A 17,372-nucleotide genomic window follows, 5' to 3' on the forward strand; every position below is an offset into this window, starting at 1 on the left:
TGTTTTGTTAATTTTACATGTTTAATTTTATTCTAATCTAAATTAGGGATTTTGGAAATGGTCAAGAAATTCAAATAATATATATGTTTTAACTAAATTGAATTTAGTTTAAACATAAAATGTGTGCAACTGGTTACTGCACTTTGTGATTTAAGTTTTAATTTGCATTGTGCAACAATAAGATAAATTACAATTTAAATTATTAATATTAGTTATGCGAAAGTTTTAATGATTCATGAATTGCTCTAGACCATAAAATGAATGATAGATCAATGACCGTGGCTCTATTTCGGGCTAAATTTTAAAAGATCTAAGTTAAATTCTATTACTACTACTTGAAATTGGGACAAGATTATTTCTTATATTTATGTTTGAGTCCTGACCATTGATTAAAATAAAGATCGACGGCCCGAGATAAATTTCAAATTGATTTAGGGAATGTTTTCCCATGTGCCTAGATTCATCTGGAATCATGACACATGTCTAGTCACTGCAATGCTCACTTAAGTGTCAGGACTCAATTATTAATAATTATGGTTAGTCTTGTTTATTAGTTAATCTCGACTGTCAAGTAAAAGACATATCAATAACTCGAGATGAATTTCGGGTAAATTTTGGGAATGCTATCGCTGTTGTCAAAAAATATCTAGAATTGTGACACGTGTCAAGGAATGTATCCATGACCAGTCTCACGATTAACCGAATAACTCTTGACAAGAATGATAACATTCCACAAATCGACCTAAAAATCATATCGATTATTAAGTTCAATTTTTATTATTTAATTTATTTAAATTGTACAAGGGTAAAAGTACAAACCTTGTTTCACCCTTTTACAAAGGAAAAGGCTAATAAAAGTATAGATGTTCACCTTCAATGACATAAAATTGGTATTATTATTTAGAATTTAAAAATGAAGTAAACTAATGAAATGTGTGGAAATGGATAAAGTTTAGGATTTTAATATTTAATAATTATTTGGAATAAGAAATTATATATTTTCCTATTTTTTAAAGATAACTTTTACTTACTAAAAAATGCTAGAAATTAGGGATCTAGTTCCCACCACAAAACTACATGGAAATAAACTTGTTTCCTTTTCATCTTAGATTATGTTATAGATAACATATGTAGCTAGAACAATTAAAAATAAAAATTGGCTTTAGACCTATATTTTTTCTTTTATAACAATTCAAATTTCAACTTATTCAAATCGATAGTTTTCAGCTCCCACCACAATTTTCAAAATAAATCTATTCCAACCAAAAACAAAAATTATAGATTCTAGAAGAGGACTCTCTCCTCTAGAACGTCATATACTTTTAAATTATTTTTGATATGATTTAATATTTTTTTCTTTCTCAAAGTCAACATCTTCTCGAGTGTTAAAATACGTACTTATAGAATTTTTTAATTACAATATACTATATCTAATTAAAAAAATATGAAGTCTATATGAGAATATTCTTGATTTTGAGGTCTATAATGTTTACATATTATTAAAAAAAATCATAAAAATAGTAAGACTTATTGAAATGTCAGTTTTCTGAAATAATTGTATTTTTTTAGTAATTAGATCCTAACTAGTATAAAATATGAATTTAATAGACATTTCCAATTGGAAAAGTGTGAGACCATATATAACTTAGCTAGAATAAATTTATCAAGATCATATGTTTGAACAAAATTGTTTTTTAGATAGAAATACTCAAATTTAGTTGTTCTGATAAGTTAGCCTAAAAGGTGACACAACTTTGTACTTTTATTCACAAATTTCAAAATTCAAATGTATATTAATGTAATTAATTGTTACTTTTTATTATTATAATTATTTACATTATTGATTACATTTACACGTACATTGTACATAGTAAAGTACTTTAAACCATTAATTACTTACATCTTAACTTTTAACTATTAACCTTTTACTTTTATGTTTTTAGACTATGAAGTTCAGAGTTCTTGAGTGTCTAATACTATAGGATTTTCAAATTTCAACTTTTCAAAGGCTATGACTAAATTCCATTTTCTATCTTGAAGACTGAAAGTTTGAAACTTGAGTATTAGAGGACAACACCAATTATCTGAGTATCTACTAGTACTAGGGTCCAGTATTATCAAATCTCAAATCTCGATTCTAGGTATATAAATTTAAATTTCTTTTTGTAGTGCAATTGCAACAATAGAAATATTGATTCTTATTGTCTCAAGTTTACACTTTACAATTTTTTAAAATAGGGCTTAAAGAAGAATTTTGTCTAATAATTAGTAGTAGGCATAAAAAAAACAAAGTCAAAACCTCCGATATGAGTGCAAGCATAAAGGAAAAGAAAGACATTATAGTTTTTAGGTAGGTGCTACAAACTCCAAGTTTCACCAATGAATGCCATGATATTTTGATCTTGTTATCCATGGAGATTTGGGAATCATGGGATTAGGCATTCATTATTTAATAAGTGGATTAGGAAATCTCGCTGTACCTGAAGTATTCCCTTGCCTTGAAATTGTAATGCTATGTCTCAAAATTATGATGAAAATAGAAAGGAAATTGTAAACTAAGACACTTAGGAGGAAATTTTATCCATAATTGAGAGTGATTTTTTCACTCTGTTAGACCTAGGGCTAGGGTTTAAACTAGAAAGCTTTAACGAGTACATTGACTTGGATAAACTAGCATAGGCTTATGAAAAACTGGATAGAGTTTTTCAAGATTCATCTATTAAGGGTTTAATAAACTCAGAGTCGTCTACTGATCATACTAGTGTTACTATTATACTGGACATAGACCATAAGCCTCCTTATTAGAATGAAATCTTCGTGCTATGGGTTCAAAATACTATTTCTTTGTTATCATTTTGTCTGAGATTAGATAGTAATAAGGAAGTGGGGGCTAGTGTTCTTGAAATGATTTATAATATCCATTTTCAAGGTCATTCGATTGAGAAGGTATAAGTAAGATATAATTATGTTCAACACATTGTTGAATCTATACAAAAATAATTACTAATGATTAAACAAAGTACAACTACAGGTAAGATGAAGATATTTAGGTTCACAAGTTACTTTTGCTACCTTCTTTTAGAAAAGCATCACCCAATATTTGAGATAGAGAACACCAAGCTTGATATTGAGGTCTATAAGTTTGATGAGAAAACCTAGAAGAAATCAGAGACTCCAAGTCCAATATATGAGCGAACACATAAGATGAGGATGGCTGCTAACAATAATAACTACAACTATTTTGTAGACTTCTTTTTGGCACCAATTTACCAAAAAATCATAGGCACTTTGATGCCTAGATTGCCTGTGTCTTGTAAAGATTGCATTCAACTAAGAAGTCAAATTCAATTGGTTGACTGGTTCTTCTTGAAAGACTACATTGTGTTAAGGTTTTATGGTTTAATGGTTGAACCATGCAAAATTACAATGCATGTTATAGAAAGGGTTTTTGCACTAGAATATGTATGACAAATGGAGAGCACAGATGAAATTTTCACTGGACAAAAAAAGAAAATGATATTTCCTTCCTTGCCTTTCACAATTGGAGGCCTCACATTTTAGAGAAAGGCTTTCAAAGAAGAAATGAATTGGTAAATTTTTTTATCTTTGATTTTGTCAGTCACTAGAATTATGATGCACTAAACACACAAAAAAGGACTTAGTGCTAATGGGAACTCTACAAGATAATATCAACATCAGGAGATGCCATTGATATAAAAGTTAAAAAATGTTGGTTCGTGATAATATTAACTCTACAAGATAATATCAACATTAGGAGAATAATATTTCAATGCAAGAATTATCATCCCATATTACAACATTACACATATCAGAGTCACACAAATCAAATCCTTTGGCATACTTCAATTTCTACAAGAAAGCCTCTCAACCTTCTAAGAGTTCTATGCCAAAAACAATTAAAGAGGCATGCAAATCTGAATTATGGTGTCAAACTAAGATGGCTAATTTTTGGAAAATGAGGCAAAATTTGGGTGAACCAAAGACCTCTGTAGGTTTTGAGGAAATTGAGAAGGATGAATTTTTTAGCAATTATTGGAATAAAGAGCATCCATCTGTAGTATATCAATTTGGTACTTGTAGTGACAATGATAGTCAAAGATAGAAGGACCTCAAGTCTGATGAAGACATTCAAGGTACTTAGGATCCCAGGTCAACCAAGCATATTGTTAATCTTCAAATGAGTGATTCTATTAAACAAACATATAGTGAAGGGGCAACTATGATACAAAATATGGGTTATGCAGGTATAGGGCCCATTGGTTCAAGTTGTGAAGGGATTTGGAATCCAATTGCAGTACCAAACCCACCCAAAAGTGGAAGTAAACTAGTCGTTGGACTCTATGATGAGATTGAAGATGATTCAACTAGAAAGGAAAAAAACCATTATACTTCTTCTTGTGAAGGTCATCCCAAGAAATTTTTTGCTAAATCTTTAAATCCAGTTAGAGTTGATCCCATTGGTATTGGCACTGGCACTAGCATGGGTGGAACTTGTGCAAAAAAATAAAAAGTTATGACAATTACAATGCAAGCAATGTCAATGGTTACTTCACCAATGTATGCACCAGTAGCTTTTGTACAAAACCCTGTAAAATAGTCATAAAACACCAAAATTTGGAATAGGTCATATTCATTATGTTGGTAATCCTCAAAATATAATTGTAGGTGGAGTAAGTGTAATTGGAGTTGGAGAAGCATATAACAATACAACTAATAATTCACCTTTCAAACACTCAATTGTGTCAATAAACCCATATTTTAGTTTAAATGACTTTTCTTTCAAGGAAAATAATAATTTGAGGATTAAATTGGAGAATGAAAGGAAAAAGTACTCCTCTACTGAAAATACAATTCTTAATTTGAAGATGGCATTGGAGAATGAAAAGAAAAATGAGGATTCTAATGCAAGGGTAATTAATAATTTGCAGAAGGAATTGGGGAATGAGAAGAAAAAAGAGGAGTCTAGTGTAAACACAATCCACAATTTGAATAAGCAATTGGAGAATATGAAGAAAAAAGAGGAGTCAACTGCAAAGACAATCCTTGATTTGAAGAAGAAATTTGAGAATGCAAAGACAACAAAGTCTAGTGCAACTACAAACAATAACACAATCCACCATATGAAGAAGGAATTGAATAATGTGAAGAAAAGAGAGGAATTAATTGCAAAGAAAATCTTTGATTTTAAGAAGGAATTGGAGAATGCAAAGAAAGAGGAGTCTACTCATACTACAAACACACTCCATGATTTGAAGAAGGAATTGGATGATGCAAAGAAATAGGAGGAGTCAATTGTAAAGGCAATCCATGATTTGAAAAGGGAACTTGAGGATGAGAATAAAAAATAGGTAACTACTACAAAGGTAATCCAAGATTTGAAGAAGAAATTAGAGGATGAGAGCAACTAATTGACAAGGGAAAGTAGAGGAAATATAGAAAAAGAGTGAAATAGAGATGTTTGAAATGAAGAAAAAGATGGAGAATGCAATTGCACAAAATATAACTACATCATCCAAAGAACATCATGTCAAGGATAATATAATAAATATGGTTAAACTTATCAAACAAAAAAATTGGGAGAAAATAATGTAGAACAATGATAGCTTGTTTGAATGGCTTGATTTAAATAGCAATATCAAAGATATCTTTGGAAATGTAAAAATAGATGTTGAGGATAAAAAAAGTATCTTCACCACTTCCTTGGAAAATATTGCAAAACAAAATTTGAATAAAGTATAGAGGTCTAGTGACAAGGATTTTCCAAACCAAGGAATAAACGGCCACTGTGATGCCTCTATAATGACCTTACCTGTCTGTCAAAATTGTGAAAAATTAAGGAAATAGAGGAAGCTCTAAAGTCTTCTTCCAAAGACTTGATGAAGATGAGCCACAAAATACTTACTTGCTAAATGTTGGATTACCAAATCCAACTGACTCAAATGATAAATTCATTGGATAAGGAGATTACATGAAACAATTGCACAACACCATGAACTATGATTTAGGAAAATTTCTTGAGGAAACCACTCCAGAAATAATTGCAAGTTACATCAAACCATTGTAAACAATGAAAGCAGTTATAGATAAATTCCTCGATTCATATAAAAATATCTCTTTGAAGTATTCATTATTGATGAGTTTACAACTATTTATGTACAAAATCAAAAAATAGAGCTTCCAAATGATGTAGAATGGAGCACCCTAAAGAAAATCATTGGAGTTGGGTCATCTACTCAATCTATTAGTGTCAGTCATAGCACTAAGAAGTAACAACTTAGTAAGTGATAGTACTATAATTATTTTGTAACTTATTTCTCTTTAATTTCAAATTTTGGATTTAAGTTCAACTTTATTTAATGTTAATTGTTACATGAATCAAGAGCCAACATATCAGAATAGCTGGACAACCAAGCATACTAGTACTACATAAAATAGATGGAAATTTTTTCCCTACTCCTACTTGAAAAAATTGGACAATTGGAAATGTGGCAATGCGATTGTACACACATAATGTAGTACTAATCTGATTATACATATAATTACAAACTAACCTACAACTATTGTTGCACCCTTGTATCTACAAAAGGGAATTCAAGGTCATTTGACATTGAGTCATTTGCAAAGGGTTTTAATATTCTACTTCTCTAAGCTCCATATATGTATAATTGTTCACAATTGCTAAATGTATTATGTTACACACTAATTTATAAATTATAATACAATTTTTTTATAAAAGAAAGCTTATTCTGTAAAATGCATTATGTTACAATTTCTTAAAGAAACTAGAATAAATGAAAATCTAAAAATGTCTAAAAACTAGAATGAATGAAGATCTCAAGTTCAACATGTATAAAAACTAGAATCAATGAAAATCTCAACATATTTAAAAAATTCAATTAGTGATAATCTCAAAATGTATAAAAACTAGAATCAATGAAAATCTCAACATGTGTAGACTCTAAAAGTAAAAACTAGTTTCAATGAAAATCTCAACATTTAATAGCAACATGTTAAAAAATAAATTAAGCATCTATAATAGGATAGTGAATGAAGGGTATAAATTAACTTCTACGCACATAATTAATTAGTAGATAGAATCTTAGACATTGGTAAGACTAGAGCAAATAACTTAGTTTGAATTGAAATTGGTAAAATCAGAGCTACTAGCCTACTACTTGACTCGTATAGAAGTTATAACATAAAGTTGAGAAGCTGTTATAGTTGCCACTCCGCTTGGACCAACTTGACATCACTATCATCAAAATCCTCCTCATTTATTGCATATAAAATTTGATTGTTTGTTGTGTTTTCTTTAGATTCACTATTAGTATGCATGCCAAAGTCAACTTCATCTTCATTGTTTCCAATATTAGGTCATGTACCACTGCCACTACAACCACCAATGCCACTGCCACTTGGGTTTGAAATTTTGGCCATCCATCTTCTTTCACATTTGTTTCTCTAAATGTTGAAAGCCCTATCATAAGGGAAACTATCTACCTCATACCTAGAACTATAGAGTCTCAAACAATTATCCATATTTTTGTCTAATTTGTTTCTAACCTTTGACTTCAGGAAGCCCAAAGTACCGAAAACTCTCCTATCCTCACTAAATCCAATATCATTGTCAAACGTAAATCAGTAAGCTCAATATATTCTAGTATTGACTCTCTCAATTGATTGCTCTAACCAAGGTTTTTCCAAATCTTTGTTACCGCTCCCTCTTCATTTGGATTCTTCACGAGACCATATTGTTCCCTCATTATGTTTACAAAAGAATATGATTGATCTCTCAGTCGATAATCATCTAAAATTCCATTTATAGTTACTCTATTGATTACTTAAGATTTGTAAAAATGCTTAATCAAAGTTGTCATCCTTCTTTGAAAATCACTCGGACAACTTAGAGACCAATATTGAGGAAAAATAATAGACATTGCTTCGAGTAGTTCATTTGGAGGGAATTTGTATCTAATTTTTGATGAAACATTGTATCAAACTCTCTTGATAGAGTTAAGCATAGAGTCAATGATCTTTTTGAAGCCTTCACTCTTAACACATGAAAGTCCATTCTCTAGTTCTGATTCTACTTCACTTTGTGATTCGTTGGGGTTAGACTCGGTGTCAACACAAACATAGTACTACATTGGTATGTCAAATCCATGTAGCTTGGCACATACCTCATTGTTTGCACCAATATGTAAAAAGTTCCCAAGATTGTTCAAATATTTGATTTCTATCCACTTTGCAAACTTTGATTCATCTAATGGTTATAACACAATATCCAGGATACTACATGTCATTTTATGCAGCTTATTATATTTTGCAATATACATAGCTCTTTGTTGAATCTTTTTCATAATATTTCTCATGTCCCATAGTGTGGGGAGAATAGCTTCTAAATTTAAGAGTATCTTAACATTAGTTAGACTTGAATATAACCAAAGGAATCTGTCTTGAACAGAGTGGACCAGTCCAAGCAATGACATATATTTAAAGAATACTTGATGCACGAGTCCATCCAAAGAGATCCATCTGGTAGAATTGTCTTTAAGAAGCTTCCTCCCATCAATAAGTCATTGAGAAAAGAGTTGAAATTCCCAAACTCATTTTGGAATTTGATAAAATTATTAGTAAATATCTTTGATTAAAGATGCCACTTTACGAACACAACCAAAATCACTGACAATTCCAAAAGCTAGATTCATTCGATGCGCCATACAGTGAATGGAAATAACATAAAGTGCCAAATCATCTTGGATCTTTTTACAAAGACTGCCTTTATGAACTTGCATAACCAAAGCTCCAACTACTCCAACACACATCAAATTTTGGCAATCTCCATGTTATCCATACCTCCACAATCAATTAGAGTATTCTTTAATAAATCATATCAATTTTTGGCTATCGTACTACAATTCAATTTAGCAACAGATAGTAGAAAGGGTTGACAACAAAGATCATTTACATTATAGACATGCATGCACACCCAAGAAGTATTATCAATTGTTGTAACTTCATCTAGAGAGAATTCAATGAAATTTGACTATTTTATTTTTGCCTTCATATCTTCTTTTTCAACCTGTGCAAGACAACTAGCCCATTCCCACCTGTTGTTTACTAACCAGTGACTATTTAGATAGTTTCAAAATTTAAAAAAGTGCAATAAACCAGTAATTGAAGGGTAATCCATCATAGGATACCCTATACTCAAATTATATAAGATCACACTTAGCTAAACAAAATTTCCCATAGTTTCCACTTCCATTGCTTTTCCAATGAAATCTTCAACGGAACCTTTTACTGCAGAACACTTCTCCTATAATTTCTCATGTAACTCATATAATTCAACATTCCTGATATGTAGACAATTGTCCTTCATTTTCCAAGTTAACATATATTTTAAAACTCCATCTATAGTTTCCTTTTTGTAAACTTTATTGACATGCTTTTCTATGGTATCAAGTTTAAGTTGCAACCTCTTCTCCTTCTTTTTTATCTTTATGCAAATCTTACATCTTCATTCTACAAGAGGCTCACCATCAATTGGATTGGGCACTGGTTCAATGAACCGGTACTTTTCCATCCATTCTAATTGAAAATTCCTTTTGGATAGATCCCAACAAGATCGATCTTTTTTTAATTCCAATTTTCTTTTCCCCTTCTGTGCATGAACATCATTTATGGAATCACTTTTGGTTTTCTCACCTAGCTCCAAGTCTATAATATCATTTTGTGACTCCCCACACAGGAGAAGTGCCTCCAAGTCATGCTCAAGCTCATCCTCGATTAAGATATCAGGTTCATCAACTTGAACTTCTTCAAAATTGTCTCCAACTTATGATGAATCTCCTTTTTCAATATGCACTAGAGATCTAAGTTGTGGATCTTGTAGGTTTCCAACATTTCCACCACCAAAATATGTAGATATGGTTCTGCATTTGGTAATGGTGGCCTCTCTTGGCATTCAAGGATCCTACCTAAACCCCTGTTACCCCTCTTTTTTGACATTGCAAATTGATAAAGGCTACACAAAAAATCAACTTGTTGAACAAAAGACTCAAAGAATGACAAGTCAAAGATTGTGATAGTAGACTACTTAGAAAAAATTTAATAACAATAATATGATTCATTCACATAAAAAGGGTACTATGGTACTACAGTCTATAGTACTACCCAATAAAATAACTAGTAGTAGTACCACATAAAAATAAATATTAAAAATCACTTACCTTTTGCGAAACCACGGTCCATGAGTCAATGGGCAATGCACTGAACCCTTTGAAACTTCGCCAGCAATAAAAAAATGCTTTTCTCTAGACTAGAAAAGAGCAAATTGTGTAGAATAATAGTATCTTATGAATGTATATATACTACCAATCTACGTTGGTGATTATGCAAGATTAACAAGAAGGAATGTGAAATGTAGGTGAACCATACCTTCCTATGTAAGCCCACAATAAAAAACATTTGGCTAAATGGGGTTGGTGGTTGACACACGTCAGGAAAATGGTAGGCAATGCCCAACCCAAGGTAAAATTAATTGGTTGTAGTAATGGTGAAAGAACATTGTCCAATAAGAAAACACACTAGTAGATTTAACCCTAAATTTTGACCTAAAATTTTGACCAAAAAAATTAAATGGCTTTGTTGGTCGCCATTATAAAGGAAACTTTTTTTTTTTTTAATACATGCCCACGTTGGTCGCAATTGTGATCAATTCCCTTTATTTTATTTTGGTCGCAATTGCAACCAAGACGACAACATAAAGACAAGCTCTTTTAAATGGCTTGGTTGGTCGCATTATAAATAAAACTTTTGTTTTTTTTAATAACATGCCTCTGTTGGTCACAATTGTGACCAATTATTTGTATTTTGTGTTGGTCTCAATTGCAACACACATGGTAGCATAAAGACAGAAAAAAAAAGGGGCAAAAACACATTTCACTTGAGCAAGTCAGTGTCGAGGGCATTTCGCTTGAGCGCCATTCCAACATTTCGCATAGTGGAGGGCATTTCACTTGAACGCCATTCCAAAATTTCACATGGTCTTATTTGTGAGATTTGGAAAAGTCTCTACTTGAGCGGCATTTTAGGCATTTCGCTTGAGCAAAGAATTTGAAGCTTTCCAACATTCTTCATTGATTGGAGCATCATTCGAGCATATAGGGCCACTTGAAGACTTACTACCATCAAAGGTAAGGGCAAAATGCAACTATTTCTATGGTATGTGCAACTTCAATTTATAATGTGGCTTGTTATGCAAAGTTTATTTGTAAATGGCTTGCAATGTGAATATGATGCATATGCTTGGGGTCTGGCAACCCGTGCGGCTAACTTCATCCTTCACTTTTCCTTCTCAAGCTGATAAAATTGGAAGAGGGTTTTATGGCAGATTGAGGGCATCAAATTGTGAAACTATTGTTTGTTTATAGTGGTTCAGAATCTTTTATTTTTGTTGGTTCTTCATTTGCCCAACTTGCTCTTCATATACAGTTCAGTTTTGGTAAAAGAGGCACAAAAAAATTGAACAAAAATTATAAGAAGCCTAGGGTTACAACAGGGTTTGGTATCATCTCTTGAAGTTTTTACTGCTGATTGGCGAAGGGTTTTATATTGTTGACTTTCTTTTTTGGGCAACAAATTTTACAAGGGTTTCTTCCACTACTTGGGTATGCTATTTTATCGTAATGAGTTTTTTTCTCTATGAAATAATGAAGTTCAGAAGAGTTGAAATCTTTAGTTTTGTTCCCTAGTATTCAGTTTACAAATTTTAGAAGCTTTAATTCAACACATGTAGTGCTTTTTATGTCAAACCATCTCAAAAACACAAAAAAATGGAAAACAATAAAAACCAAAAACAACCATAGTCAGTTCAGTGTAGTTAGAGCCTTGAAGGCTTCTTACATGAAATGTTTGCTGCCTTGATAATATTGAAGACTAATTTGTAAGATTTTTTTGCCAAAAAATAATTCTAATACAATCCTCTGATCTGAAATTAATAAACAATGTGGGTGATGAAGAAATTCTTTGATCAACAAATATCAACTTTTTAAATATTATATCCAAAATGCTTTGTTCAAGATGATCACTGATATAATAGATATTGATCTACAACTATAAAGGAAAATAGATATCGATCTGCAAATATATGGATTGAATGAACAATTGCAATATCTGATTTGGTTTTGGTAGAAATGTTGATTTATAGAGATCGTCCAAAATTCAAATCAAGCCAATGTAAGATAGACATTGATATGGCAAGGACTGATCTAAATTTATAATATATATAGAGATTGTATTGATCTAAGTTTGATCATTATGTTATAATTCAAAGATGTGAGAAGAATGGATGAGTTGTGAATATTATTTCTATATTATATCAATCAAATATAGAACTTTAAATCAATCTAAAAGTAATATGCTCATCACTATTTTTGATGTTCATCAATTTTGTGTATGTGATGATCCACTTTTTTATCCAAATGATGGCTTGATATAATGGCTAGTCTAAAGTTTTTTATCACTATTTCTGATATTTAATCTTATTTCTTATGTGATGTTCTTGTTAAGATCATCCTCTCTGATTGAGGCTATATGCACATGCAATCTTTATTTCTTACTAATGGTGGATTACTTCCACCCTCCTTGGTTGCTGTAAGGCTCTTCGAGTCCTCAGTATGTAATGTATATAAAATGATCCAATTAATTATTTTCTCTAGACTTATGATCTCCTTTAATTATTTACCAAGGGGATAAGTTGTCTTTTCTTCACAACTTTTTCCATTTTGTCTCACCTTAACTAATATGTACATTCTACTTCCAGTTACAGTATTATGATGAACTTCATTATAAAATTGGCTTCTTTTATCACCAGTCTCTATGTTTTAGATCCTTGTCCCATTGGTTCTACGCGTGTGTGTAGATTTTTTCGGTTCACTTTCCATTATTTTTGTTTTTCTGTCTTGCTATAATTTGTAACTAGTGCATATATGCAACAACCCATTCTGCAAACTATTTTAGTTTGTCTTGCTAGTACATAGCTAGTAAAATAAGGTTTGATAACTAAGTTCAAATATTCATGTTACTTTGGGTTTCAATTTAAATGTTTCAAAAATTTCCAAGAATTAATGAAAGTTTTTAAAGCCAATTTCTTTATGGTCATTTAAACTCATTCTATTTTATGTTAATATTAGGATTAAATGGAATTTATAGAAGCAGAAAATACCATCTAACTTTGTGTTTCTTTGTTTGTTTTGAAGTGTGACTTTGCATTTCTTGGAAGTGTTCCACAACATAGATCTCCTTCAACAAAATTATCTAGGCTGGGCAATTGGTAACTTCTTGTCTTTCTATGGAAGATTGTAATTGACAAAATTTAAGACCTTTATAAATACTATAATGAAGCTTTTAATGATATGATTGCTCATTGGATAAGTGGATTATTGAAACAAAAAGACCAAAATATTGTGTGTTATCATTTGGGTGGCTTTGAAGATTAAATGTTATTTTAAAAATAATAACCTTATTTCTTGACAAGAGTATGTATATAACCATTAAAATATCTGGCACTATATCTTGGATTAGAACTAAAATTAACATTCACATCTTCTTCTATTTTAAAATTTTGAGCTATAATATATGATTTTGATATCCTTCACAATCAATGAATACCATAAATTTGTCTTCAACTCAATCTGGACTATTACTATACTTTTGTTCTACTTCTTTTTACATCAACTTATTGTGGAAATTATTATCAAATATTGATGGTATTATTTTTATATAAATTGGATAAGTGGCACTAATGGAAGTTAAATAATCAACAACTCTTTTCTTTTCAAAATAGAGTTCAAGCTTCATTGCATCAAAGTCTACTTAAATAATAGGAGCTAAGAAACTAAAGATAGTACCTATGCCTTTCGAAGTCAAGTTGCACTATAAATTTTTACATATAATACCAAATTGAGCATATTGATATTTTGACTAGTCACTATAATTCTTTGTATCAAAATGTGTCACAAAGCTAGTAAGCTATTTCTTTTAGAAAGTGAAATTCTCTTACCATATGCAACAAGACATCACCTTTGAATTGATTTCTCTAATGAATGGTCTTTAGAACCTTCTTGTTAAATTCAACAAAATCTAAGTTAAATTTTTTGGGTATTCTACTATCTTCATTACTTTTGAAGAAAAAATATTAGTTTTGTTCAAGGTTAAGTGAGCTTTATTTGTCTCCAAGTTTGTAAAATTATCATCCATGAAACCTTATGTGAAAAATACTTTGTTTGTGCTAGATGCTTCCCTATAATGTTTGGATTTTTAGGTTCTCTAAGCCATATCAAAGTGGTTGTTTGATGTTACAAGTGATTTTAGATCTCATATGTTACTTAAAGCTCACTTGTTAAAGTCATTTATAACTTTTGGTATACTATTTAGGATTATTTATGAGAGTGTCTGGTATTCTCACACCTTCAAGTATTGCAATTGTTGCAAAATTCCCACTTCCTCTTTCGTTTAAAGTGATTTAATGCTTTCCTCCATTTTCCCCTCCATGTGGCTAGTAGGGGTAGGCCTATGACTAAATTTTAGAATTTTTCCATTTTTGGGCAAGCATTACTGATGCCAAGTCATTTATCAAATATTTAACATAGCTTAAATGGAAGTCCATATTAATATTGTCTATGAAGTATGATTTCCATGAAATTCTCTAGAGTGTGGAATATATCACTAATGGGTAAGTATATTTATTAAATTAATAGGAGTTATATTAGCTTTTGTATATATTCTATATTAAATATCATGCTTATATTTATTTGTACATAATCGATGGTGCATTTTATCCAATCAACTTGGCTGATTACCTTTTAACTTGAAGGAGTCTATGTAGTAGGAAATGGACCATTCACAAAGTTTTAATCAAGGTTTATGGAACTTTTCTAGAAGAGCTTCCTATGTGCTAGGTAGTAAGTATTATGCAATTAATATGGAATTATTTTTTTCCTTTGTAGTGCTTCTCCTCTACTAAACTCTGTGTTAAATTCAAGGAGTGCATGATGCTTGGTGTATATTGTAGGCCAAATGGTGTTTCCTTTTTTCAAAGTTCAATACTAGAGGAAATAGACAATTAATGTAGAGGTCAGTCGTCAACCCATGAATTAATGCATGAGACAACTATCTCTCTCTTTGTTTTGTAACAATGCTCTTATATCTTCCACAAATGTAACTAAAACAATGACCCAACCCACTCAATCTTTTATCAAAGGATAATCATTCAAAATGTTAACACACTGAGCTCCACACCTTTGACTTCACAAGACTAACTCCACTTCCAAACTTCTTCAAGCAACAAGTTGCCCAAGTTGCCCAAAAACACCTACAAACCCCAAGTGACTCCAAATGACTCCAAACATTCAAAAGACTTAACCAAGGGTTAGATAAGACTTTTATGAGTTATATAATGTGTATTCAACCTGATTTAACCATCCACTTGGCTAGACCCAACTTCTTATGCCCAATTCCTCCAATGCACCTTAGGAGACCTATTTGACAAACTAGTAGCCCTGCAACAGCATAAAAGCCTAAATAACTTGACATTTTTTGACATCACTTGACAAGGTAATAGAATTTATGGACACCCTTTTTGAAGTACTAAAACATATTCTAACCCTACCATACACTCCTTTGGTTCAGGTTTGACTGTTCCAACATAGTGACCTTCAAAATGACTTAAAAACCATGAGCAAACAAAGCAAGTACACTCTATTTGTATCCTTATCACTCCAAATCATCAACAGAGTCAATGATCAATCTCATCTATGAAGCGTATTAAAAGCTAAGGAATTGGAGTGACTCTATCATTTCATTTTTTTCCACATCTTGTTCAAACCATATAATGCAATCTCATCTATGAAGTGTATTAAAAGCTAAGGATTTGGAGTGACTCGTATACAATTCATTTTTTGTCATTCATTATATGGTTTGAACAAGTGTGGAAAAAAAATCAGATTTTTATTATGAATTTTCTGTTCACCAATCTATGTTAAACTAATCAACAAAGCTTTGGTCCTCTGAGTTGCAACGATTTTGAGAAAAAACCTAACTTTTAATCACCATATCTTAAATGAATTTTCACGTTGAGGTGATATGAGTTTGATCAATTATTCTGGATACAAGTTGGTGTTGAGTTTCCTTTTTATTATTTTGTAGATATATTTCTATTTATTCAATGTGCAATTGTGGAGAACTTTTCAGATTATCGACTTTTGTGTTTATGAGGTTTTCTTACAAGTAAGAAACATTACTTGATTAAAAAGTTCACAATGTCTTTTAGACTCTTGTGGGGCAGATGTTACACATCCACACCCTAGAGAAGATTCTAGTCCATCAATAGTGGTAGTAGGTTTTCAATATAGATCATTGTTTGTTGTTGTTCTGGTTCACACAATTCATATGAGAAATGCTTATCTTAATATTTTGGGTTTGGTGCAAATGTTAGGTGGTTTAATCTCAAGACTGGCCTGAAGTCACAAAGAATTAACTTGGGGAAAACTTTTACAACTTCAACACCATGGATTAGGGACGTGTTTTGAATTACTAAATGACGAAGAGGAGAAAACCCTCTAGAGCACAATTTCTTCCTTGATTATTATGCATTTTATTAACACTGAACCAACCAATGAAATTGAAAATTCTTAGACAAGTTATTGCTTCTCAAAATTAAAAATATGATTTTTGGAAATTCACTTGCTACTCAAAATTTAAAGTATGATATTGGGAAATTCGGATGATTATTTCACTTTGATTCTTTGCAGGGAGCTCCTGATTTCTTTTCACACAGCAACATGAAAAAAGCCTCTGCGAATCATATTTTGTAGGTAATTTATTTCATTTTGATTGGTTTTTGTGGTGAGATTTAGTTCCGCATTTCTTATGTCTCCTTAGTGATAGCTTTGGTATTTATTTAGAGATGGTGTAAGTGAAGGACAGTTTTACCAAGTTCTACTTTATGAACTAGATGCTATTTGCAGGGTCGGTTTCCTAATACTCACTATAGTACTTGCTATTCAATTGAGATTGACACGGCTCATTAGTTTGTTTGTATTCTCTTTGGATTTTGTTAAAGAAGATAGCTAAATGCTATATGAACTAAAATTTCTATGGTGTCAACAGGCTTGTGCATCTCTTGAGCCAAATTACCAGCCCCATTGACATTTGTTGTTGTTCAAAAGTGGCACCATACTAGACTATTTGCAAACAACCATGTAGATAGGCATTCTATAGATAGAAGTGGGAACATCTTGCCAAGTCTTCAATACATAATAAAGAAACTGAATTTCATAAATTGTTTT

The sequence above is a fragment of the Cupressus sempervirens genome, chromosome 2 (genome assembly GCF_028749045.1).
Source record: "Cupressus sempervirens isolate cs-2001-9-10 chromosome 2, ASM2874904v1, whole genome shotgun sequence".
NCBI classification, from domain to species: Eukaryota; Viridiplantae; Streptophyta; class Pinopsida; order Cupressales; family Cupressaceae; genus Cupressus; species Cupressus sempervirens.